Raw genomic sequence first — 14,801 nt, 5'->3', positions numbered from 1 at the left:
TTTTCGCAGTGGATTCCTACAACCCACTGAGTTCGTAGGCTCTATAATATATGGCTTTACTGTCGAGGATTTGGATTTGAGAAAGGTTAGGTGACGTCCCTCAAGTCATGCAACAAGTGTATAAGAATTAGTTCTTTTTATTATACTATTCTGGTTCTAGAATATTTCAACGTGTTAATATCTCCACGTGTATGTACATTCTTAAATATTTTTTTTAATTTTTTTATTTATTTATGATAGTCACACAGTGAGAGAGAGAGAGGCAGAGACACAGGCAGAGGGAGAAGCAGGCTCCATGCAGGGAGCCCGACGTGGGATTTGATCCCGGGTCTCCAGGATCGCGCCCTGGGCCAAACGCAGGCGCCAAACCACTGCGCCACCCAGGGATCCCCATGTATGTACATTCTTAATCAGAATTCCACTAACCTACCAGAAGTACATGTGTATGATTTATTATTGTTGTTAGTAATAACAATAGCAGCTTTACTACTTTCACACGGACCTGGCACATGAATTATTAGCCAAAGCAGGACCCCTTAAGAGTGACAAATGCCAAACTAGTTGGAAAGCTGAGACAACAAGCATAAGTTGGGACCCTCTCAGGCAACTGGGACGTGCAATCCCCCAATTTAAAAGGCACCTATCCTGTGCTAGGTCCTGCTCTAAACGTTTTGCCTGAATTTACTCAATTCTCAAACTTTATGAGGTCGGAATTACACTCGTTTTCCAGATGAGCATTTTATGAGTGTGCCCAAGGTCATACAGCATTTGTGGATTCCTTTCAGGGCGCTGTGCTCTGGCGAATTTCTTTGCTTGCCTAGTACAGGGGGAGGGAGGGAGAGCAAAGGCGAAGAAGATATAAGAACCTGAGAACAGGCAGGCAATGGGGATCAGAATTTAGTGGCTGAAAAGAGAGAAGTAGTTATTTTCTAACGCCAATGTCAGAGTTGAGGGGATAGAAATTTGCGGGAAGCAATGGCAATGAATTAGGGAAGTATAGATAATATCCCCAACAATCTTGCTGATTACTCTTTTTTTATTGCTCACATTAGGTCAGTCCGGTGGTTTTGATGTACTCCAGATACTTGGAAAATTGAAGATCTGTCAACAGTCAGCTGGCTGGAGCCTTTAGCAGCTGATTTTTATACGTGCCTAGGTGAAATGAGCCAACCCGTCAGGATTAATTTGTTAGCATTAATTGGATCCAACCTGGGATAAATCCCAATTTCACATTGTGAAAAAAATCTCAGCCTCTGCTAAAACTAGTTTGTTTTTGTTTTTTTTTTTTTCCCTAAGCATGTGTCATCTGTGTGAAGTCCTGGACCATTTCTTTAAGTACGTTTCTTTTCTTCTCTGCTCTATCCCCTCTTAAATTTGTTTAGAGAAGGTCCTGGCATTCCGCTTCCTTTGTCAGGCCGCATATAAAAGCAAAGATTGGAGATCTACAAGTGAAAAGAAGTATTTCAACAAACAATGCCTGGTACTTTCAATCTGATCACTTTACAAACAAGTGAATGCTTTCTCTATTGTACGACTGACCTCATCAAGGAAAGTAGATTAAGCTCTGGATCCCTCTACTCGCAGCTATCTTCCAGCACTCCTCCCAGTCACATGCCTATTCTTCTGGCCTTCTCTTCCCTTAGAAAAAACAAGGGGGACTGTAAATACCATTCATTCCATTATTTATTTCTTTTAAAAAAGGTAAATATTTGTATCTTAAATAGTTAAATGTAAATAATGTTTTGTTGGGTGTGATATATTGCACTCACACTGACTTTAAAGCATCCTCTAGTTTGGGCAGGCATTATACTAGAACCTCTCCTATACTTTACTCCATTCTCACAATATTCCAGGCAGCACTCTCCCATTTTATACATAAGATAATCGAGGGTCAGGGAGGTTATATAACTTGCTCAAGGTCAACAGTAATCTCTTCAAGAGATAAATGTTACCTTGACTTCTACCAAAATATTTTGGAAAATTCAAAAAAATGCACAAGAATATTTGCACTTTTCTTGGTAATATATCATATGATAAGATATCACTTTTACGGATTTACTGAATACTGATTATTTATGCTTAGTACTTTCCATACGTGTTTGTATTTTAGTTTTATCATAACCTTGGGGAAAATTCACTATTCTCTTCATTTTACAGATGATAAAATGGTAGCTCAATGATGTATGCAGGGTGGTAATTAATGTAGCAGAGCTGGAATTCAAACCCAGGTTTGCATAACATCAGAGTGATCTTAGTTATACTTAATTGTTTTCCATAGTGTCAGGGGAGTCCTTTCATAAAGCAGGGATTTTGCACTGCATTGACAGGCTTTTGCAATCTTAAGTTACAAACATTTTTTCCCCTCTTCCAACAAGATTAAATACAGGTCAATGACCTGATATTTTCTTTGTGGGATTCTTAAATATTTCTGCCATAAGATAATTTTTCCATATTATGTAGACTCAAAAAGATTTTAAGTATCTGAAGTAGTAATTTTTTAAGAAGATTTTATTTATTTAAGAGAGAGAGAGAGATACCAAGAGTGAGCAAGTGTCAGGGCAGGGGCAGGGGCAGGGGCAGAGACTCTCAAGCGGGCTCCACGCCCAGCACGGAGCCCCCCACGGGACTCACAACCTGAGCCGAAACCAAGAGTCCGAGGCTTCACGGGCTGAGCCACCCGGGTGCTCCTGAAATAGTGATTTTAGAAATCAACTCGCTCAATCGGATGAGGAAGCCGACACACAGAAGAGTGAGTTATGCAGGTTCTGAGTGGTTTCCATACTTACCTGCTCCGTGGGTCCAGCCATAATAATACTGGTAATGACAATAGTATTAGCAGAACCACTGGCACTTAGGGAGAGCTTAGGGTTCTTTACACGTTTCTTCATTTAGTACCTCATTTAAATCTCTCAGTGACATTATAAGGTTGGTAAGCAGAGGCCAGTCGAGGTCAGGAAGGAGCTCATACCCCCCACACCATAGAGTTTCTACGGGCCCCCCTCAGCTCATAGTTTCAGCTCTTCCCTCCTCCAGCAGGGCCGGTCCACCAGCAGGCTGACGCCTGGCTCAGCCACTAGGGCCACTTCTGGTCTGTGGCCGAAGAAGTCAGAAGCCCCCTCTGCTGCTAGAATGGCTTTCGCGGCATCTGCTTTGTCTGAGACCCTTCTCCCCATTTGCACCCCTTCTTAGTCCTGGGTCGCTTCGGTCCTCCTCTCCTAGTAGATGCAGGCCTCTGGGGATGGACCGCGAGCTCCTGCGTGCTTCTAGTAGAATCTGAGCACTGACTGGTTAACTTCTGTTGGAGCCACTTTCACCCTTCAGCGCTGGGCCAAGAGCCTGTCGTATAATGAATAAGCAAAAGTGCATTTACACATATGCATATACTGCATACGCATAGATTTATACATACACGTATGTGTACATATTTACATGTACACCTATATATGTGAGATCCAGGAGGCTAATTTGCAACAAACAGTTCTAAATGAAGGGCTGATCCTTAGAGTAAATTCATATAAATTTAATACTTTCATTGATATATTTTGTTTATGAACATTCACTATGTGTAATATATAAAATAGAAATCATTTTTATTTTCTTCTTTTTGGGGAAAAAATGGCCTCTTGCCTCCAATGAGTCAGAATATGTTGTAGGAGGGTATTGAATTAAAAGATGAATTCCTCTTCAGAATCGATCTTTTGAGGGGAAAAAAAAAAGAATTGATCTTTTGTAGGTGCGTAACTTCTGCAGAATGGATCTTCTGCTAACTAGAGCCACATCATTGATCTCCGCTGCCAAACTTGATTTAATGGGAACCCTACTGCGGAAGAAGCTTGGCCTTAAAATATATTAGCCATTTTTATTTATCTTTTTAAAAGATTTTACTTATTTATTCATGAGAGACAGAGAGAGAGAGAGAGGCAGAGACACAGGGAGAAGAAGCAGGTTCCTGGTGGGGAGCCCAGTGTGGACCCCGGGGATCACACCCTGAGCCAAAGGCAGACGCTCAACCACTGAGCCACCCAGGTGCCCTGTATTAGCCATTTTTAAAAATTAGTAAGGCTGACTATGATTTCCTAAAGTTATGTTTCCAGATGAAACCTTACCATGTGTAGAAACCCAAGAAAACCAATGTTCAACTATCTCAGGGAATTCAAGCCAAGCTTATCTATTAAAAATCATTTTAAAAGTAATTGCTGTTTTAAAATTGTTTAGTAAAGAAAGATCAGTGTTTGTCATTTTCTAAATCCCTCCAAAAATCAGTTAAGTGGAAAGTAACTGAAGGCACAGACCGCTGCATCAGAATCTCCTTTCGGAAATTCAAAGTGATCTCAAGCTGCCTGGGGCAAAGGTGAAGAGGGAAGAGATAGATAATAAAAATCTAGCATGCAATTTCTACAAGATTTTTGGTCAGTAAATCTCAACTCTTGCATCTCAGCCCTGACCTGGAAGAAACATCCAATGAAGTGTGCCAACGTTGTGTATTGTTGAGAAGTGTCACCAGGTCACAGGCGGTTCAAGAGGAAACTGATGGAAACCCACTCGGTTCCTTTTAGTGAGGATTTCAGAGACATTTAATTAAAATGAATTCTCTTCTGTCTGGTCAACACTGATAACTTGTGAAAAGGAAAAGCCATCCATCCTGCTATTATTAAAAGTTGAGAATCTGGAGAGTGCACATAGCCATGAGGGCACAGATGTTTTTTGGGGACATAATGCAGTTGTACTTATCTGGAGAATTACACATGAAATGGCATTTTTAGTTGAGTATTTCATATTAACAGTGGACTTAAGTTTTTTTTAATTTAATTTTACTTACTTATTCACGAGAGACACACAGAGAGAGGCAGAGACACAGGCAGAGGGAGAAGCAGGCTCCATGCGGGGAGCCCGATGGGGGACTGGATCCCTGGACTCCGGGGTCACACCTTGGGCCTAAGGCAAACGCTCAACCACTGGCCACCCAGGTGCCCCCAGTGTACTTAGTTAAATACAGGACTGCGGTAAGATAGTCCCCAAATATGAGAACCAGTCAAGACAAGTTTATATTCTCCATGGCTTAATATAGTAAAAATCAACACAGAATGACTGAGAACATTCATGTGAAGAGAAACGCATCTTGCTGTTAGTGTTTCCCAAATCTTCATTTAGAGAGCGGGCGTGTCCTCCAAGGATTTATGATTGGACTGCGATGATGTAGAGACACTGTGAAGTCCGTCACTGGTGTAACCTGTCCGAGATAGGGATGAATTAAGGGCAGGCGTTGTTTGGAGTCCAGACCCACCTCCCAGTTTCTCTTGCCGGTGACCAGGAGTAATTGCTCCAGAGTGAAGTGTCCATTCTCTTGGACTAAATTTATCCTGGAGATAATTGCATGTTACCACCAGTGCAGTGGAAGTTTCCTCGGGAAACTTTCCAACTTCATTTTCTCCAATTTGTTCCCCAGCAATAATTTATCTGAACCCCAAGCAGGAGGCAATCCCCGGATATATTACAAGCTCCTTTCGTTTGCATCAGTTCTAGTCCTCTTAAATAAATTAATCATATAAATCATCGAATTCATTAGTTTCTTAAGAGTTTGGTGAAGATGAGTCCAGGTAGAAACGAGAAATTCCAAAGGATTGCCGATGTTTCAAGACACCTGATAGAAATCATAGGTTTCTCATCAGTAAGATTACACAAGCCAATTATTCTAGCTAAAGGTTCTTTGTGAGAACTACGTCACGTCGCAGGGCAGCTACATTGGTTATCGTTCAGCGGTTCTAGCAATTGCATTTTTGATTAACGACGGTTAATTGCAGTTTTTTAGACAAAGCATTTTAAAGTATAAAGTGTATGGCTGGGTGCAAAAAGAAAACAATGACAGGAATCCTTCTTGTAAACAGGATGGGAATCGCTGCTATCTGAACAGATACACTGCGGCTGAATTAGTAAAACCAAGTCCCTTGACCTAAAAAGCTGAAAATTTGAAGGGCTTCCCATTTACTGTCCCATCTCTTTAAACACATGAAAGAGTAAATAATTTAGAATTTGGAGGGAGGTGAGGAAAAGTCGAAGTATCATAGAATGATAAATCCCATTTTTGAGTTCAATGGAAAGCGAGGGTCAAAGATCAGGCCATCGTGTGGGACCCAAGAAGAAAAAGGGGGTGAAGAAACTAAGCATTTAGAAGGTGAGGCACCAATCGAGAACAGTCTAGTAGTGTAGCCTCCGCTTTTCTGCCAGAGAAGAATATGCCCCGTGGGGCAGGATTTCCCAGCCTTGGTGCTGGTGGTCCTCGGGGCTGGGCTGAGCGTGTTGGGGTGCCCTGTGCTACCCTCTGTCTACCAGATGTCAGGATCCTTCACCCAGAAAGCCCCGTCCCGTGTCCCCAATGCTGCCAGGTGTCGTGAGGGAACAAGGTATGAAATTTCTCTGGTTGAAAACCAAGGACCTAAGGCTCTGGGAGGATGAGGGCCCAGTTCTCTAACAAGATAGTTTTTCTTGGTGTGTATTATTTTCCTTTGATGTATTATACCTGCAAGTGTTGGGGAAACCAACTAATTAAATCCATGATTCCTAAATATTGAGAGTCCGTTGACAGCCATAGGTTGACGGAGGCAAATGACACGGGTTCTTGTATCACAAAGGAGCTGAAGACAGCAAATGACGCACAATTGTGTTTCATGATCAGTCATTAACTCTACCCTCTTCCTGATTATCTGGCAAAAGATGCCATTTAAAGGATTGGGGGCACATTCCTTTGCATTTTGTTCTTATTAATCACCTAACAAAATGAAAGAGAAAATGTATCTTATCTTACGACTTATTTTAAAGCCATATCTCAGACCAGTGTTTTTTTTAACTCAGGATATTGTTTTGATTGTTATGATTTTTCGCATAATTCTTACCTTAGGCAGTCTGTTAGAAAAAATCGACATATAAAATAGATAAAACCAGGATCTTTCTAATATGGTTGTTTAGAAGGTGAAATTTATGGTATTTGCTTATAATAAAGTCAAGCATGTTGACAGACTGTCACTATGAATGGTGGTATTCAAAATCAAGAGTTAGAAAAGATATCGTTGAATCACTGCGTTGTACACCTGAAACTAATGTAACACTGTATGTTAACTACTGGAATTAAAAAAAAAAAAAAAACCTCTGGGAAAAATAGAATTAAAAAAAAAAAGTTAGGAAAGAGTTGCAGGATTATGACAGTTTCACCATCCCATTAATTTCTGTATTTAGCTAGGCAGATAGAAACTATCCTAAATAAAAGGGGAAAAAAATCAGAGCTCTATCTAATCAATAAAGAATATATTTGCAGTAAATTCAAATGTCTATATAGAGATGGTAAACGAGTATACTGGTGGCTTCTTATTGGGTATAAAACATACTTCAGCATACCGTAGATTTTCTTTTTAAATTTTTTTATATATTGTTGTATGTATTTTTATTCTTTTATATGTCTTTGTTTACTTGAAAGCATATTTTTATGACAAAATTTGAACTAAATATTTATGGAACACCCGAGTCACCTCCTAGAAATTCTGGGAAAGACAGTTTAAAAATCATGAACTTCCTTTCCTCTTTCTTTCTTTCTTTCTTTCTTTCTTTCTTTCTTTCTTTCTTTCTCTTTCTTTCCTTTTTTTTCTTTTTTCTTTCTTTTCTTTCTCTTTCCCTTATTTAAGTGCCAATGATATCTGTGAGTCCAAAAACAACTAAAGTATTTTATCATCTGTACCTGCTGGTTTTCCTAGAGTCTGATACATATAAAATGGTCTCTAACTTGTTTAAGATTTTATTTTTAAGTAATCTCCACACTCAACGCAGGGCTCGAATTTACAAAACCGGTCAGGCACAACCAACTTTTTCTTTTCAATAATGAATTAAAATTGCATTTTAGCTCGTATTTTGAAAGAAAAGCCTAGCATTTGTACTTTGTTTTTTTTTTTCCATATGTGTTACAAATTTCTTTTCTTTTTTTTCTTTTTTTCTTTTTTTTACTTTTATTTGACTTAAAAAAAAATACTGAAGGGGTTCCTGAGTAGCTCAGTTGGTTAAGTGATTTTGGCTCAGGTCATGATCTCAGGGTCATGGGATTGAGCCTCTTGTCAGCTCTGCACTCAGTGGGGAGCCTGCAGTCTCTCTGCCCTTCCTCTTGCTTATATTCTCTCTTTCTTTCTCAAATAAATAAATAAATAAATAAAATCTTAAAAAACATTACTTTGAACTTACAGAAAATTTGAAAGAATAGTTTAAAGTGCTTTCATATCTCATGTACTTATGTAGATACAATGGCTGAAACTCAGTTCCCCCAAAACAAAAACACTCTCCTCTTGATCTCAAATAATCTTCCAAATCAGGAAATTGATAGAATGTTACCTTGTAATCCACAGTCCCCATTCAAATTTTGACAGTTACTCCAACAGTGTGTTTTTTCCTTTCTGGTCCAGAATGATATATTGAACTTATTTTTTATGTATACATTTATATATTTATTTATTTTATTTTTATACCACTTTTTAGTCTTCTTTAATCTGGAGTATTTCTGTAGTCTTTCCCTGTGATCCACGACCTTGACAGATTAAAGAATATAGATGTTTCATTTGATAGGATGCCACTCAACCTGGACCTTTATGAGGTTATCTTATGACCAGACCCAGATCATCCATTCTTGGCAGGAAGACCCTAGAAATGATTCTGTGCTCTTCCCAAATTGATTACATGATGGAAGCACAAGGCAGCCGCATATTCCCACAGCTGGGGATGCCAGCTTTGATGACCTGGTCGGTGGCCAGCTTTCTCTACCTTTAAATTACCATCTTCTTCTTTTGTGGTTGGTAAAGACTTCACACTGAGATACTTCACAGTTACACCAATAGCCTCAAACTCATTAAGCCTGCATTCTTCCCTGTCTCCTGCCTAAATTAACGACCTCTTATATGCTGTCAAATGCTGATTTTTCTATTTCCATCTTTTATTAGTTGGCTTTCTGTTATTGGATAGATCTTCTCTCCTTAATTTATAGATTCATTCATTCATATCAGTATAGACTGATGGGTTCCTATTTTATTCAATGGATTGTCATCTATTACTCTCATTACTTTTGATTCTCCGAGTTTTCCATATTTGGTCAGTAGGCATCCTTGTAAACTCGCTCTCATGTCTCTTTGACATTGTTTACAGCATTCTTTGAGCACTTCCTTACTTTCTGGTACAACAAGATCATCCGAACTCATTTTGTATCTTCCCTACCCAAGTACTGAAAACAGTTGTTTATCTAAGGAGTTCCTTCTGGTAGAGAATGTTATTTGGAAACCAAAATGTGTTCTCAAAGTCTTCACTGCCACTGGAATGTCACTGCTTCTAGACCTTCTTGGGAAACAGAGTTGAGATTCTATATGTATATACCTACCTATAAGTAAAAAGTGATAGATACAGGTTTATATGTATTATAAACATATACATACATATATGTATTATCTCTCTATGTACCTAGTATCTATTAAAACTATGAGTTCACACCAATACTTCCAGCTCCAGTTCATAATCTCAGGGCTATTTCTAGTTTTCCTCTTTCTTTCACTTTAATAGTGAGGACCCTGACTCTCTTGACCGACAACAGAGTTATATTTTCTCAAAATGACTGTCTATCACTAACTTTCGTGTCATGCTTTGTTCCTCTTTCACCATCTCAAAAGAAAGGGAAGGGAAGGGCAAAAGAGAAGACAGAAAGGAGATAAAGGGAGAGAAGAGAAGGGAATGAGAGGTACACCTGCACTTTTCAATTTACTGGGCAAATGTGGCCGCAAGCATTCACCTCGCTGTATTCCCTGATCATTTCCTCTGTCTTCCGATTCCTCTCCGGCTCCAGGTTTGCTGGAGTGCTCAGTGGCGTTGAACACATGTTGTCTGTGTGGCTGCTGTTTCCTGCTGTGAGCCCCCTTCCTGCTCTTCTGCTCTGCCACTGCCATTGACTTAGTTCTCACTTGAATGGCTTTAATGGGCTCCTAAATGTTCTCCCTCTTGTTCCCCTCAAGATCTTCCACATAAACGCTGGAGTGATCCCTTTAAAACACAAACCTGAGTACAACATTCTGTTGCTTTAAAATGTTTCAATGGCTTCCTATTGCTCCGAACACCTTACTGTGATTTATGAGGACTTCTGTTACTTGATGGATTCTTGTTCTCTTTCCAGATCCATCCCTAATCACTTCACTGAACTTTCTATGTCAGTTACCAGAGGTGCTTATATGTATACAAAAGAAGTCATGTTGCTTGGGAAGCAACAATTAAAGAGACTTGTTGAATCACTGTATTGCAAAACCAAAAAAAGAAAGAAAGAAAGAAAGAAAGAAAGAAAGAAAGAAAGAAAGAAAGAAAGAAAGAAAGACACTGTGTCTTTCTTTACAGTTTTGCCATGCTGAGTTGGGAGGATGCACTCTTTTTTTTTTTTCTTTTTTAGATGTATTTATTTATTTGAGGTATGGAGCAGAGGGAGAGGGTGAGAGAGCATCTCAAGCAGATTCCGCAGTGAGCCTGATGTGGGGCTCGATCTCTGAGTTCTGAGATCACAACCTGAGCTGAAACCAAGAGTTGGACACTTAACCAACTAGGCCACCGAAGCCGCCCCAGAGGATCCATGTCGTCTAAGATGACTTCTTACATAGCTACGTGATGTCTGGACTGGGATGGTTGAAGGATATGCTCAGCTGGTCCTGTCTCAGAATGACTCCCTGTGGCCACTTGCCCGGTCGGAGTGGGATATTTTATTATCAGCTCAGGGATCCAACACATGTGTAATAAACCAGGGGGCAGTTGCTCGGCCTCTGAACACCTTGCCCAGAAGTCACATTCCACTGTAGTGTGTTGGTCAAAACAAGATTCATGGGAGGGGGGACATAGATCTTTTCAGTGTTTTAAAACTGTCACACCGTGAAAATTACTATTTCTGTGCTCATTTTTTTCTTATCTTTAAAATGGAAATACTAGAAATATGAGTTAAATGAGGTATTATACACAAAGTGGCTGATATACAGTAAATGGCTGATAAATAAAAAATACTTTTGGTTTTCAGTGACATTTCAGCTTGGAATTTGGTTAGTGTTACTCATTGTCTGTTGGCGGTGTAGGCAGGTCAACACCTCTTTCAGGAAGTCTTCTCTCACTCTTCAAGCTGACTTAGCTACTCCCCAGGTTCTCTGATGTCTGCAGTGCTTTATCAGTGCCTACTTACGTGTTTGTCTTCCCTACTAGCCTGAGACCTGTAGGGCAAAGACAGTTAATAGATTATTTCTAGGTATAGGTATCATAGTGTCTGGTACATAGTATTTGCTTAATAAATGCATGACGAATGAATATCTTTACTCTTCGAAGCCAGGGCCCCAAAACCTTGAGACAGGATGATCATATATCCTGCATTGCCTGGAACATTCCTTGTTTATGTCTGCTTCTGCAGCACAGTTATTAATATCATGTATTCTCAAAAGATTTCCAGTTTGGATAATAAGTTATACGAAAGAGCATTCTAGAGTTTCAATAATGCTGATAAAGAGAAGACTGCCCCAGACCTCTGATAGTCTCTTCTATCATAGCTTGGGTGCTTCTGGGTAACATGACAGCCTGGGAAACTCACCTCTTACCACGGAGGTGGGGAAGCTGTTGAGGGAAATATCCCTTGTGATGTCCCGGTGAGCCAGCCTATATTCTGAATCACTGGCAACATTTCCCAAAAGTGAGTTAAGAAACTATTTCCCATTGACTCAAGGGGTGTGGGGCTGTCACTGGTCCATCCTGACTAGGAAGGAATCACCTGGTTAGCTTTGACTTAGGTTGGAAATATAGCTTAGGTCCACTCTGAAACCCCATTCCTGGTTGTTTCCCAAGGGTCTCGTGGTGTTACCCCATAGATATTTTTCAGTATTGGAAATTATTCGTATTGGCTGGCTGATGAGTGCTCTTGATTTGTGCTACGGAGGCGTTTGAAAGCGGACCAAATTGGATTAGGACTGGATTGTAAATGAACCAATACTCTGATGGTTGATGTTTGCACTTACCTGGCAAAACAGGTTTAAAAGATACAGGAAATCAGGCCACGGAATCAGTCAAGAAAGAAGTTTGAAAGAATGTGTCATGAACTTGGACAGTCCTGCCAATTGCCATTTCGGGAAGTGAACAGGGACTTTTTTTTTTTTTTTTTGCCTTTTGGCTGGTCTTCCTCATTTTTCAAGGCCCAGTGTAAGTCCTGCCTTGTCCAAGAAACTTTCCTGGGTTGCCACAGACTGCCTCCCCTTGACCCCTGCTTCTCCCCAACTTCTAAGCTCGCCTTTATTTTAAAAATTTACTTATCTGGCAACTCTTCTGTAATGATAATGACCTTTGACAGGATACTTCTGTGTGTCAAGCACTAGGCCGAGTGCTTTGCAATCATCATTTTTCTATTTGTTACCACCAGGTAAGCACGGTAACCCGGGTTTCATAGGTAAGGAAAGACAGATGACACTGGATTGTTATCTATGTTATTGGCACTACATCGCCCCTTCCCGCCTAACTTGTAAGTGTCTCAAGAAATACAAACAGGTTTCTTACTCCTTGTATCTTAGTTTGCCCACAGAGAGTAGGACCTGGAAGGAGCCAAGTGTTGATGTCAAGGACCCATACGACTTTCTCCCTGCCCCATGAAGACAGGACTCGAACCAATGCACAGAAATGCTCTACAGGCCATCTTTAGAGCCCTGGAAACCTCCCATAAAGCCGGGGAAATTAAGTGTGAAGAGAAGGAATAATAACTACGTGGGACTTGCCATTTGGAGCGTCCGTGGACTTCGCTTTTGAAACACAGGAAGCTTTGCTCAGCATTTGTTTAAAAGAGGAAGAAAATGTTTAAAATGTTAAGCACATTGTGACTATTTGAATATTCTCTGGTTGATTTCCTGCATTACATCTTTGAAAGTGTTCTGATTTTCATATGTATTCCAGCGCCGAGCGGTATTTCCTGCCCCAGTCTAAAAAAATTGGGATTTGACTCCTAACGGGCAGCGTCCGTCTCAGGATCAGCTGCAGTGACAGAGATGTTCCAACAGGGAAACGCATTTGAATTCGATCCTAGGATAAGCCACACGCGCTGCATAAGTAAGGATGTAAGTGCGTGTGGAAGAAGCAGGAGCACCTATCACGACTTGGCGTCGGATGCTTATTGTCAAGACTGTTTCCTTTTAAAGTTCTTTAACTCTTGCCTTGAAGAGCTGGCCAGAGATCATTTTTGTGGTTTTCAGTCTGGCCTACCCAAATTGTCAGATATTATGTGTGAAGAGGCTATTCAAGGCAAATTCATGAAAAATTACAGATGGAAAATTAGGTCATTTTCTCTCTTCTTTTCCAATACAGGCTGTTTCCTTATAGAATACTCTCAAATATTTTTCTGTGCTCGTTTAGAATGACACGAGCGAGTGATGGGGCCATTACTGATTCCCCTGGGAGATCATTCTGCAGAATAATGGGGCTCGCTACAGGAATATCTTTCCCCTGATTTTCAACCGAAGATTTCTTTTGCTCAATTTCATTCATTACCCCTTGGACCACCTTACGGTTTCTCGCAGAAGGTTGCAAGGTGCTCTGATAGGAAATGCAATCCTCTGACAAAGTCCATTAAGGGAAAAAGAAAAAAAGAAAAGCCATGGAGCCTCCAAGTCAATCATAGCTACAGAAGAACATTTTGAAGAGAATATCGTCAGGCCGTTAGTTGCTCAGCAGTAATCAGCCCTCCTGTATTTTAGATTCAGTTGAATGATTCTTTTTTCCAAAGAATTGAGAGAACTCTGGTTGCTATAAGGAGTGAGGAGTATATGCGAGTGTGTGTGTGTGTGTGTGTGTGAGAGAGAGAGAGAGAGAGAGAGAGAGAGAGAGAGAGTTGAATGGAAAAAAATATATAGTGAAAGCTTCCTTTACCCTTTGGCCCTGTGTTCCCTCTAATTTTTAAAATTTTAGGCTTGTTCCCTGGCTCATCCTTTCTGATCACTGAGCTAGCAAGAACAGGAGGAAGCTCTTCCTCGATACCTTTCCACCCTTCAGCACAGAATACTGAAAAAAAAATTATGGAAAACTGGTTCCCTTTGCATTTGATTTGGATAAGTCTGCTTTATTTATTGCATGTTTATTGACATGGCATAAAGGGAGATTATGAGAATGGGCATTTCTAAAACATAACCACAGAACTGGATTAGAAAAGGTTCGTAGGTATCTTTTTATGTAGGGGTAAAAAATATCAGGCCCCTTCCTTTGGGTACATACCAGGCATCTCATTTATGGGAAAATGAATAAAATAAGTGACCTGATCAACTTGGTCCTAGGGTGTCTAGAATTTGTTCTCCATTGAGTTAGGCTTGTTTCAGTATGTTCGGCTCAGCCTCACATTCTAGCTACAAGCAAGACCTTTCCAATTCGCCACATCCCAGAGACACTGACCTCAAGGCTTGGTCTGTGCTTTATTGGTCACTTTCTGTTCATAACTGAGCCTCGTCCCTGCTGGCAGACAGCAGATGCTTTGTTGGGAAGTTGAATAGTGAATCACGTACCGACTAGAAAAAAAGTAGTAAGACCAGTCACTGGTCTAGTATTTTTGACATCCAACATTCATCACTTTTAATCCCCCCAGATAAAAAAAAATGCTTTTCAGAATAATGGTGACACAAAATGACTAACAGCAGTCAGGAAAGAAAGATAAATAACAAAATTTAATATATACCATCATGCAAACAAATAAATAAAAAATAAAAATAGAACAAATATTAAGCAAAAAAGTGTTTTGGCTATATGTA

This window comes from Nyctereutes procyonoides, unplaced genomic scaffold (assembly GCF_905146905.1).
Source record: "Nyctereutes procyonoides isolate TBG_1078 unplaced genomic scaffold, NYPRO_anot_genome, whole genome shotgun sequence".
In the NCBI taxonomy this organism is placed as follows: domain Eukaryota; kingdom Metazoa; phylum Chordata; class Mammalia; order Carnivora; family Canidae; genus Nyctereutes; species Nyctereutes procyonoides.
The sequence above is the reverse complement of the archived record's forward strand: the minus strand, read 5'-3'. Positions refer to the sequence as shown.